The following is an 11,067-nucleotide window of genomic DNA, read 5'->3' as shown; positions in this document are numbered from 1 at the left end:
GTTAGTATAAAGTGCAATTTAAAACACTAATAAAACAGCTTTTAAATAAGCAAAGATATCTTAACTGAATTAAAGTACTTTACATTATACATGTGTTTTATTGGTGTTTACACTGATACGTTCACGTCTGCAACAGGAAACCGATTATACTAGAAACCATCATTTAAAATATGAAATGCAGTAATGAAGACGCTAAAACAGGGATGCAGAAAACATTTTATTTAAACTTTTTATTAAAACATTTCTCTCTGGCCGCCTCCTCGTCTCCACAGCAGTGTCCTAGCCCGCAGGTGGTAAATGCTTCAGTGCCACTGCTGGCTCGGTAGTTTGATGCCACAGTGACCTACGGTGAACACAGAATGGCAGGTTATATAAAAGCAAACATTATTATGTACTTTATGGGTACTCTGCAGACGCTTATCTAAAGTGATGTACAATCAGCTACGGCTTAGTCAGCATTACCATGGAAACGGGCCGGTTCTCTAACCAGCGGTGTTTCCTAATCAGTTTTCAGATCAAGGACCATTTCGTTTATGCCAGAGACCCCGCAGTGCTTAATCTGGAGGTTCAACAATCATGAATAAACATACGGAACCTATAGCATTAATCATTTTTAACACTTATAGCCCATCTACATCCGCGAAATCGGCTATAAAACTGCTAACATTTACGTTGCTAACTCTACTGCAGCCTCCAACAAATGATCAGATCCATAACTGTCATCAGGGATAGAAGAGATAAGAAGCATGCTGCAGTTTATATTAGAACTATGATCAAATAACTTCATACTTACAACAGTAGAAAACAGCCTCTGCCTGCTTCGGTACCGCTCAGTCAGTGGCTGCCAGCTCTGAAAAACTGGTTGAAAGTCCCTCCCCTTCCGCTACATCAGCAAGATGGCGTCCGTTTAGTGCGTGTAGTGTCCATCGTTTTGCACTAGATTTTTGGCCGAGTTTAGGGCAGCATCCGGGTACTTTCAGTGCACTGAGTTTTTACTGAAAGAAGCACATAAATGTGTTCTAAGTATAGAAGTGCGTGGATTGGGACACACCCTTAGCATTAGCTACTAATGTGGTTGGTAATATGCTGCAAAATACGTTACATGTGAATTTAAACTACACTGATGAAAACATCTGAATGTGACATCTTGGCAAGAGAAGCTGATTTTGGATGGAGGTGACACAGGAAACCAGTCGTGTGTATATACACTAAGGTCTCGCTGAGTCTCGGTAAGTCACGACAGTAGGGTCACATTACCAAAAACAGGACCTATAAAAAATCGATTTCCAAATTTTATGAATCGATATTGGATTTATTAAATTTTTAAATGATTCAAATCGATAAATCAATTTTTTAAAGCCTACCCTAATCAATAGTGTTGATACCAAAGCTAATATCTGTATTGTTTCCAGTGTGATAAAATCTATATTTTTCTTGCAGAGGGCTTTGGGGGCAAAAAGCCAAAGAATATGAATGAGAGTCACATCCTTTTTCACAATCCTAAAATAATTGTGAAAAAGTACAAGTGTTGGTATCTTATCTGTATCAGCGATACTTGCCCTGGATTTATTTGGTATTGGAGCAATACCAACATTTACAATATTGCCCAGCCCTACCGCAGTAACATCACGTATATATACATACATCACACACCATACATCTTCAGTTTGTTTAAAGATCATTAAACCACACATGAGTGATCTTTGAATGAACTCTTTGTAAGCACAAAACTGTGAATTGTATGAAAAATATGTGTGGTTTTCTTTTCTGATGATGGTAGGATGCTTTGGCAAGGTAGCACATCTCCACATAACATCTGGTTCAAATGAATGGTTGGGTATTTATACCTAAAGTCTCTCTGTAGCCTGTCCAAACAACATGGGAGGTGTGGATGGGAGAGGAGACATCAGAGAATGGCAGAGCCACTCACTGTGGATTCTATTGTGAGGAGCGTACGGATGACAGGGGCATTAACCCTGTTGTTTCCAGGTGCTACTGTGGCAGAGATAATGCTGAAAATGTCCGACATCCTGAAGTCCCAACCACAGGTCAGCAAAGTCATCATTCACGCAGGCACAAACGACATTTATAAAAAACAGTCAGAGCTGTTAAAGAAAGATTTTACTATGCTTTTTAACTTTTTAAAACATGCAGGTATGAATGCTCTTATCTCTGGCTACTCCCACCTGTGGCAGAGGAATAGACCGTTTTAGTAGGCTGCTTAGCCTCAATACTTGACTGTCCTCCACCTGTCTCTAACATGGTATTGGTTTTATAGACAATTTTGATGTATTTTGGCAGAGGAGACATCTCTTTGGGCCTGACGGTATTCACCTTAATGCAGCAGGACATCGCCTACTGTCCGCTAACCTTACTTATGGTGTACAGCATGCCCGTATAGATTGATGTCTCCTAGGTCCTAGCCCCTATGGCAGGGGTCTCCAACTCCAGTCCTTGTGAGCTACTGTCCTGCAGGTTTTAGATGTCTCCTACTACAACACACCTCTGCACAAGCCTGTTAATGACCCAGTGATTTGAGTCAGGTGTGTTGCATCAGGGGAGAATCCAAAATCTGCAGGACAGTAGCTCACGAGTTGGAGATCCCTGCCCTATGGTCTTGATTTAACACGTAGAAGCAATCCTAATAACAGCGGAATGGGACCTAACTTCTCCACTGACAAGTTATCAATTCCTGTCATCATAACCAACTGACAACAGTATAGACCCCATCCTCAGAACTGTAAACATGAACAATCTTAAACCACTGCCCCAATATCATCAACCATCAGTTACAGTCACAAATTCACCCGTTACCATCAACATGGCACTTTTAAACATATGTTCTCTATCAAGCAAGTCTTTTATTATTAATGATCTGATTTTAGACCACAAACTTGATTGTCTTCTCTTGACTGTGACCTGGCTGGGCACAGACACGCCAGTAGTTCTTACTGAGGCCTCCTCACCAAATTTTAGTTTTGCTCTTTCAGTCAGAAGCGGTAGGAAAGGAGGTGGTACAGCCTATATTGCCACAAATTCACTCATATCCAAATCAATTTAATTTGATCATTACACCACTTTTGAATATCATGCAGTTGTTCTCAGCATCCCTCCAATTTTGTGTCACAGTTTATAGACCACCAAAGAAATGTGTTGATTTTATCAATGAATTTGCAGAGTTTTTATCAATCATCCACTCCACCTATTGCATGATTATTTTAACCGGTGATTTTAACCTACACATAGACAACATTTTAGACCCTCTTTCAAGGCAATTTTTAAACATGCTTAATTTAATGGATTTTACCCGACATGTCACACAGCCAACTCACAACAGAGCACACACCACCGGCATGTCCTCTGTTGTTGATTTGGCTGTTTCTGACCACTTCTGTGTGTTTTTTAATATCACTGTTTTTTTAGTACAGCGGGGGACCTCGGCACGAATTGTGAGAAAACGCTACCTAACCTCAGAAGTGGCTGCAAATTTTATTACAGTTTTAGATAAATGTCATCCTGTTGTTTTACCTGCCCCTTTTGATTTTATTGTTGACAATTTTAACAGTAAACTTCAGGCTAGCCTTGACTTGGTTGTTCCACTTACAACAAAAATGGTACATACTAAACTTATTGCCCCTGGAAAATTGAGGAAATCAGCAAACTGAAAAGAAAATGCAGGGTGGCAGAAAGAAGGTGGAGGAAAATTTAAATTACAATTAATCACCAAATTTTTTGCAACCAACTGAGAATATATAATAATGCGATTAAAAAGGAAAGAAATTCTTACTTTACTAGATTTATCAACAGTCATAAAAACAATTCAAAAGTTCTTTTCTACACTATCGACCATTTACTTAATCCCAATTCTAACAAATTTCAGATAGCTCCATCCGATCTTCTCTGCGAAGAGTTTGCCGACCACTTCAGAGGTAAAATAAACACAATCAGATGCAACATTTTATCCTCTAATAACACTGTTTCTAATCCATCTGAGTGTTTGTTTTCACCTGAAGAAACACTTGACAGTTTTGGCCTGGTTAATGCTGAGATGCTTGACAAAGTTCTCTCCACAGTGAAACTCACCACATGTATTTTAGATCCCATTCCGACCTATATCTTTAAAACATTGTATGGATCTCTCAGAGAAGAGCTTCTGAACATCCTGAATTGCTCTCTTCAGACTGGGGTCTTCCCTGCTGCCTTCAAAACAGCAGTAGTGAGGCCCCTGCTGCAGAAGAGCAATCTGGATTTTTATGATTTTAACAATTATAGACCTGTATCCAACCTATCATTCTTAAGTAAAATTTCAGAAAAACTTGTATTTATTCAACTTAATATTTTTTTTAGATAGCCATAATGTTTTAACGAAGTTTCAGTCTGGATTTAGGTCAAACCACAGCACAGAAACAGCCCTTCTAAAGATTTAAATGATATTAGGTGTAATGCGGACTCACAGAAACTAACAGTCTTGGTGCTGCTGGATCTCAGTGCTGCTTTTGACACAGTGGATTACATTTAAGAAGACTTAAACTTATGGCTGGTCTCTCCAGTGTTGTTCACAAATGGTTCACACCCTATCTTACAGACAGAAAATTCCTGGTGGGTTTGGATACATGCTCCTCCAAGACACAAAATTACATGTGGTGTGCCTCAGGCTTCAGTTCTAGGTCCTGTTCTTTTTTATTTGTATATGCTGCCTCTTGGTGGTGTCATCAGGCGACATGGAATTAACTTTCACAGTTATGCTGATGACACAACTTTATTTCTCCATGTCTGCTGATGACACCAGACCAATGGATACCCATTTTAACTGCATTTTAGAGATCAAATCCTGGATGGCAGAGAACTTTCTACAGCTTAACCAAGACAAAACTGAAGTCTTAGTCATCGGCCCTGAAGCCCTGAGAGACAAACATGTTTCTAAACTACAGGCATTGACCCTGAAGCCTTCTTTGCAATTGAAAAACCTGGGCATCATTTTTGACTCCGATCTTACTTTTATCCCACATATTAAGAATATCACAAAAATGGTTTCTATCATCTAAAAAATATAGCCAGAGTCCTCCCTATTCTCTCTCAGGGCAACACGGAGACGCTAATGCATGCTCTTATCACAAGTCGCATAGACTACTGTAATGCCCTGCTCCCTGGTCTTCCCAAAAAGAGTATTTTGGCTTTGCAATTACTACAAAATTCAGCAGCACGTGTCCTGACCAGGAGGCGGGCACACATTACACCCGTTTTAAGGTCACTGCATTGGCTCCCCGTGTGTTTCAGGATCGATTTTAAGGTTCTTTTACTATTTTCTAAATGCATTAAATGGTTTTGGGCCTTCTTACCTTTCTGACCTGCTTTTACCTTACAAACCCTCATGGAACCTGAGATCCTCTGGAACTGGTCTTCTAATCCTTCCTAAAGTCAGGACACGTACCCACTGGGAGGCATCTTTTCAATATTATAGCCCCCGCCTCTGGAACAGCCTGCCGGAGGACCTCAGGGCTGCAGAGAATGTTTGTGTTTTTAAGAATCGGCTCAAAACTCACCTTTTTAATTTGGCTTTTACTTAGCTTTTATTGTTTAAGTGTGGATATTTTTATTTATTTTATTATTTTATTCTATTATTAATTTTTTCTAGTTTTTACTGTTTATTTTTTTTAAATATATATATTTTCTGGTGCTCCTCAGAGGGAGCCCTCTGCGCTGGAGGCTGGGTTGGCTATGTGTGCCGGGGAGCCTTCCGTGGTATTGGTCTCTTATCTGGTGCCCGTGTTGGTGCCCTGGCTGCTGTGGTTCAGCCGACTCCTTGTGCAGACGGCTCCTGGGATAGTGTTTTGGCTACTCTGTGCTCGGCCACATATTAATCTGACTGTGTGTGTGTGTGTGTGTGTGTGAATATGTGGTGATGGAGAAGGGGGGCAGGGAGCATGATGGGAAGGGGGTTGGTAGGCTATTCTTTTTAATTCTTTTAAAACCTGTGAAGCACTTTGTGCTACATTTCATTGTATGAAAGTGCTTTATAAATAAAGTTGATTGATTGATTGATTGAGAGGATCTTCATGATGAACAGAAATCATTTTATTTCTGCAGAACAGGGATTTATTTAATTTAAAGTTGTTCACTGCTTTCATTTAAAGTGTTGGAAAAGACGTGCGACAGATGCCACTGAGTTAACCATGTTTTGGTCCTGCAGTCCTTTGGAGAAGAAGTCTTTAAATCAAGAGTAAATGTAAGTGGGGGGATGTCTTGATGCATTTGTTGGAAATTCTAACTCTGTCTCTCATCTCTGCAGAAGCAGGTTTAGTAAACGCAGTTAAGTGGAAATTCTGTGTAGCTCTGTTCCGTGTTGACTGGACCAGGAAAATCCTTTTCCATGTTGAACATATTCACACCTGTTGGTGCAGATTTGTGACAAGCTATTTTATTTATTTATTTTATTTTTGTTAATTTTGTTGATAAACTTTGTTTATTTACAATCAGTATGACTTTATTTATATATTATTTCTTTTGTTTATTCTTATTATTTATTTAATACTCAGTTTAATTTAATTCCGGTCTCTTTATTATTTTTCCTTATTTTTGTCTGTTTTTGTTCATTTTTTTAGCTGGAAATAAATGCAGCCTCTAACAATAAAAAAAGAGTCATATTAAACCAGGATCTTCTTCATGTTGATCATATTTATCTTTAACTGGACAGAAGCTGATGTTTTCCATTGGCTCTGCTGGGTGGAGTGATACTGCCGCCTGCTGGCAGATGGGATGAATAACGTTTTCACCATCAATCAGCAGAAGTTTTCCTTCCTTCTCTTGCTGGTCAAATTGAATCTTCACATTCAGATCATTTGATCCAGATAAAAGATACTTTTATAAGTGTAAACTAACAAAGATTACAGTTTTTATTTATTGTTTACTCACTAAAATAAAAATGATTCTGCAGTTTGGCCAAGGCAGCTTTGCTTGTACAGACAATTTCAAAGGTTCAAAGAGGTTTTATTTGTCATTATACAAGTACAATTGTACAGTGAAATGTGTTTTCCAGTACAACCCATCCAAGACTAGACAAAACAACATATAACACAAACAGGAACAGGCAGCCCGTCGGAGCAGCCATTTGACAGCGCTCCTTGTCTTAGATATAGGTGAAAGGTAACATTAGGGGAGTAAGATGTAGCTGGAGAGGATAAAAAAAGGCATCTCCACACTGGGCCTAAGGGCCCATTATTGAGATACAAAAAACACAATTTAATACACAAGACAGTTAAAGTGTTTTATTAAAACTGATTACAGCAACATGCAGAAGAAAGATGAAAGCAGGACTTCTTCATCTGGATACTACTGCTGTAATCTCTGTCTCATTGTCTCCACCTGTGGCTTGCCCAGCATGCAAACAGTTTGCAGTTACCTGGGATTGCCTGGAACTGACACGCCTTCACCTCCTCCCTCTTGATTGGATAATTGCTGGTCCAATCCCTGCTCCTGCTGTCACCCACCAGGAAATAAAAGACTTCTGCAACTGCTCAGCCACTGGCAGCTGTTTTCCCAGACAGTCAGCCCTTGGCTTGTGAAACTTGTGGTTGTGTGTAGGCTTTGGTTTGGTTTGGTGGTGTTTAGATAGATGGGTGTTAAAACTGTTCTTCATTTTTTGTGTAGCTGACTGATAGTCTTGTTTTCTTTATCTTGGTTTGGTGTTTGGTAAGAAGCAAAGTCCTTTTGTTGTATTTCATTAGATTATAGTTAAATGTTAAATTGTGTTGGGCTAGATTTTAGGATTTTATTTTGCATGTAGTATTTTTGGTTAAATAAATTTAGATATTAACCCATTAAGGCCCGACCCATGAAAAAATGGTAAGGAAAGTTCCATTTTTTTAATATGAGGTCTTTATTTGGCCCTTTAACAAATTGTAACAAAAATATTAACATTTTTGGGGGGAAATCTACCATTTATTACCATGTGATAAAAGCAGGGGCCGTGTCATAACACTCTGGTACAACTAATAATGATTGTGGTACTGCTGCTTTAATAACGACCCCAGTACAACTGCTGTAATTAGGATTCTATTCTATTCTATTCTATTCTATTCTATTCTATTCTACAGTCATTTATCAGACGCTTTTATCCAAAGCGATTTTCATTTAAGAGTAAGAACAAACAAGATGGACGTCATCATTAAGTGGTAGTCAGACTGCTGGGAGTCCAGGTGCTGTCTAGTGCTGGAGGCAGTGCATATAATATGTTTTTTTCTTTTTTAAAGTTTTTTGTAAGTCATTTTGTTTAAATACAAGATCATGATTTCTGCTGCTATATTACTTTATTACAGCTGTAATATTGAACCTGGTACTCTTTCTATGATAACAACCCTGGTACTACTAATAATGACCCTGGTACTAATACTGCAGTAATAATGACCCTGGTACTGCTAATAATGACCGTGGTACTAGTACTGCGGTAATAATGACTCTGGTACTAGTACTGAGGTAATAATGACCCTGGTACTGCTAATAATGACCCTGGGACTAGTACTGCGGTAATAATGACCCTGGTACTAGTACTGAGGTAATAATGACCCTGGTACTGCTAATAATGACCCTGGGACTAGTACTGCAGTAATAATGACCCTGGTACTAGTACTGCGGTAATAATGACCCTGGTACTACAAATAATGACCCTGGTACTAGTACTGCAGTAATAATGACCCCGGTACTAGTACTGCGGTAATAATGACCCTGGTACTAGTTCTGCGGTAATAATGACCCTGGTACTAGTACTGCGGTAATAATGACCCTGGTACTAGCAGTGCGGTAATAATGACCCTGATACTAGTACTGCAGTAATAATGACCCTGATACTGCTAATAATGACCCTGGTACTGCTAATAATGACCCTGATACTAGTACTGCAGTAATAATGACCCTGATACTGCTAATAATGACCCTGATACTAGTACTGCAGTAATAATGACCCTGATACTGCTAATAATGACCCTGGTACTGCTAATAATGACCCTGGTACTAGTACTGCAGTAATAATGACCCTGGTACTACTGCTGTAATAATGACCGTGATACTATAAAGTTAAATGTTCTGTACTTGTCTTGTACTTTCATCCAAAGTGCTTTACATGTACATCACATTCACCCATTCACACACACATTCACACACTGATGGCGGAAGCTGTGATTCAAGGCGTTCAACCACGACCCATCAGGAGCAAGTAGGTGTTCAGTGTCTTGCTCAGGGACACCTCAACATGAGCTCTCCGGCCGGGATCGAACCGGCAGCCCTTGTTTTAATTGTTGGGCCCCGAATATGTTGCAGGGGAAATCCATCCCTGAAGTCCACCTTACTATCATCTGTCATGAATGAAGCCTCGATAGTGCAGAGCTGCATTCCTCAGAGGATTATGACCTGTCACATCTTTTTATTTGGATCTGTTTCCTGCTGGTGGTAATTATATTGGGCAGGTTTTTCATCTTAAAAGCTGAAGTAGCCTACTGAGGTGAGGGGATGTAGTAAGAAAACGTCCTTTTACACATTTACTTTTTAACCAAGAACGAGATATCTGCTTTCTTTCATCAGATAGCTGTTTTTCTGCCTTTTTCTGTCTCTTTTTGATGCGGTTTGGTTGGTAAACCCAGGAGGGTGTTCCACGAAGCTGGATTAAGGGAAAACCGGGCTTATCTTGGTAAGTCTGGCTCATTTAAGCCAGAGTTCTGTTCCATCAACGTGGCTTATGTGAATGAGTAACCATGGTAACCGATGCACCAGAACCAGCCTGCTAGGGGGCAGGCTAACGTTTAGCTTAGCTTAGCTGTGTCTCAAAGGTCTGATACAGACTTCCTAAAGAAAGTTCCTCCTGGTAGAACGCTGCTCCGCCTCATTCTGGTGTAAAATAAACATTAAAATAATGAAAAAAACAACAATACTTCTTATCACATCACTACTGTCACTGTTTTAAATAATCAATAAATCTGTCAGTGCCGATGTAACTAAAGAAACATGACTATACACGTACTGAACATGAAATTAAATGAAAAACATGGTACTCATTAAAACTAATTAACACCTTATTAACCCTCCCCAGGTTCAGGAACCCGACCTCCACTGCCTCTGGTTGGCTACCAGTAAAACTGGGATCAGCTGAGCCCCGTCCATACAGGCCGAGGGTGTTTAAAGAGAGAGAGAGAAAGAGAAAGCTGGTCTAAAGAGATGGACGGACAAAGATATAGATAGATAGAGATAGGCTTCCTTTCTGGTTACCATGGCTTGGTCTTTCATTAATGACCCTGCAGAGGGCGCACGCTTCATTCAAAGCTCATTCAGACCACCAGACCCACGGTTTTCAGGGGGAGGACCACCAGTAGCAGGTCTCTGACGTTGTCTTGGTATCTACGGAGCAACATGTTTACAGCTCAACACGTTTAGAACAAACATTTCTTCAAAGATTCCTCCCACTCTGAGACATGTTCTGGTTCCACCTGCTGCAGGTACGCTTTGCTGGTAAGATGCTGCTGTTGATGGAACAGTGCAGAGTTAATGTAGGTCTCACACACACGCACACACGATAATATATTCACAAAGAATGATGATGAATATTGATTATTGGGTTATTAATAAATTAAGCAGGGCCAGTACATACAGAGGCAATTCAGCTGCTTTATCTATCTATCTATCTATCTATCTATCTATCTATCTATCTATCTATCTATCTATCTATCTATCTATCTATCTATCTATCTATCTATCTATCTATCTATCTTTTTGCCACTAGAGGTCGCTCTTCACCATCATCTCTTAGTCTAAACAGAAAGTCAACCTCCGGTTTTTCTCCCATTTTAATCATAATTTCAGCCAGTTTGTCCTCTGCTGCCTGAGTGTTTGTGTAATGGTGAAGCTGCTGATTTTCTCTCTGTAATCTTCATTGTCAGAAAGCAGAGATAATCACCTCTCACCCTCATCACATCACGGGCTGGTCATGTTTTCTTACAGCCAATCAGAGAGCTCGGAGATGCTCATGGAGCTATAAATCTGACCTGAGAGCACCCGGAGCTGCAGGAATGATCAGTGTAAGCA

General features: G+C 39.8%; 1 long non-coding RNA gene across 1 annotated transcript; it reads right to left on the bottom strand.

Annotated features, from left to right (window-relative positions):
* Window positions 1-204: 204 nt before the first annotated feature.
* On the bottom strand, window positions 205-869 carry LOC121653369. Its single transcript, XR_006012784.1, has 2 exons — window positions 794-869; window positions 205-343 (listed from the first exon to the last, which is right to left on the bottom strand). It is a non-coding gene; the product is annotated as an uncharacterized LOC121653369 (long non-coding RNA).
* Between the last annotated feature and the right edge of the window lie 10,198 nt (window positions 870-11,067).

This window comes from Melanotaenia boesemani, chromosome 14 (genome assembly GCF_017639745.1).
Source record: "Melanotaenia boesemani isolate fMelBoe1 chromosome 14, fMelBoe1.pri, whole genome shotgun sequence".
Classification (NCBI taxonomy): Eukaryota; Metazoa; Chordata; class Actinopteri; order Atheriniformes; family Melanotaeniidae; genus Melanotaenia; species Melanotaenia boesemani.
Note: the sequence above shows the minus strand (reverse complement) of the source record. Positions and strands in the feature narration are given on the sequence as shown.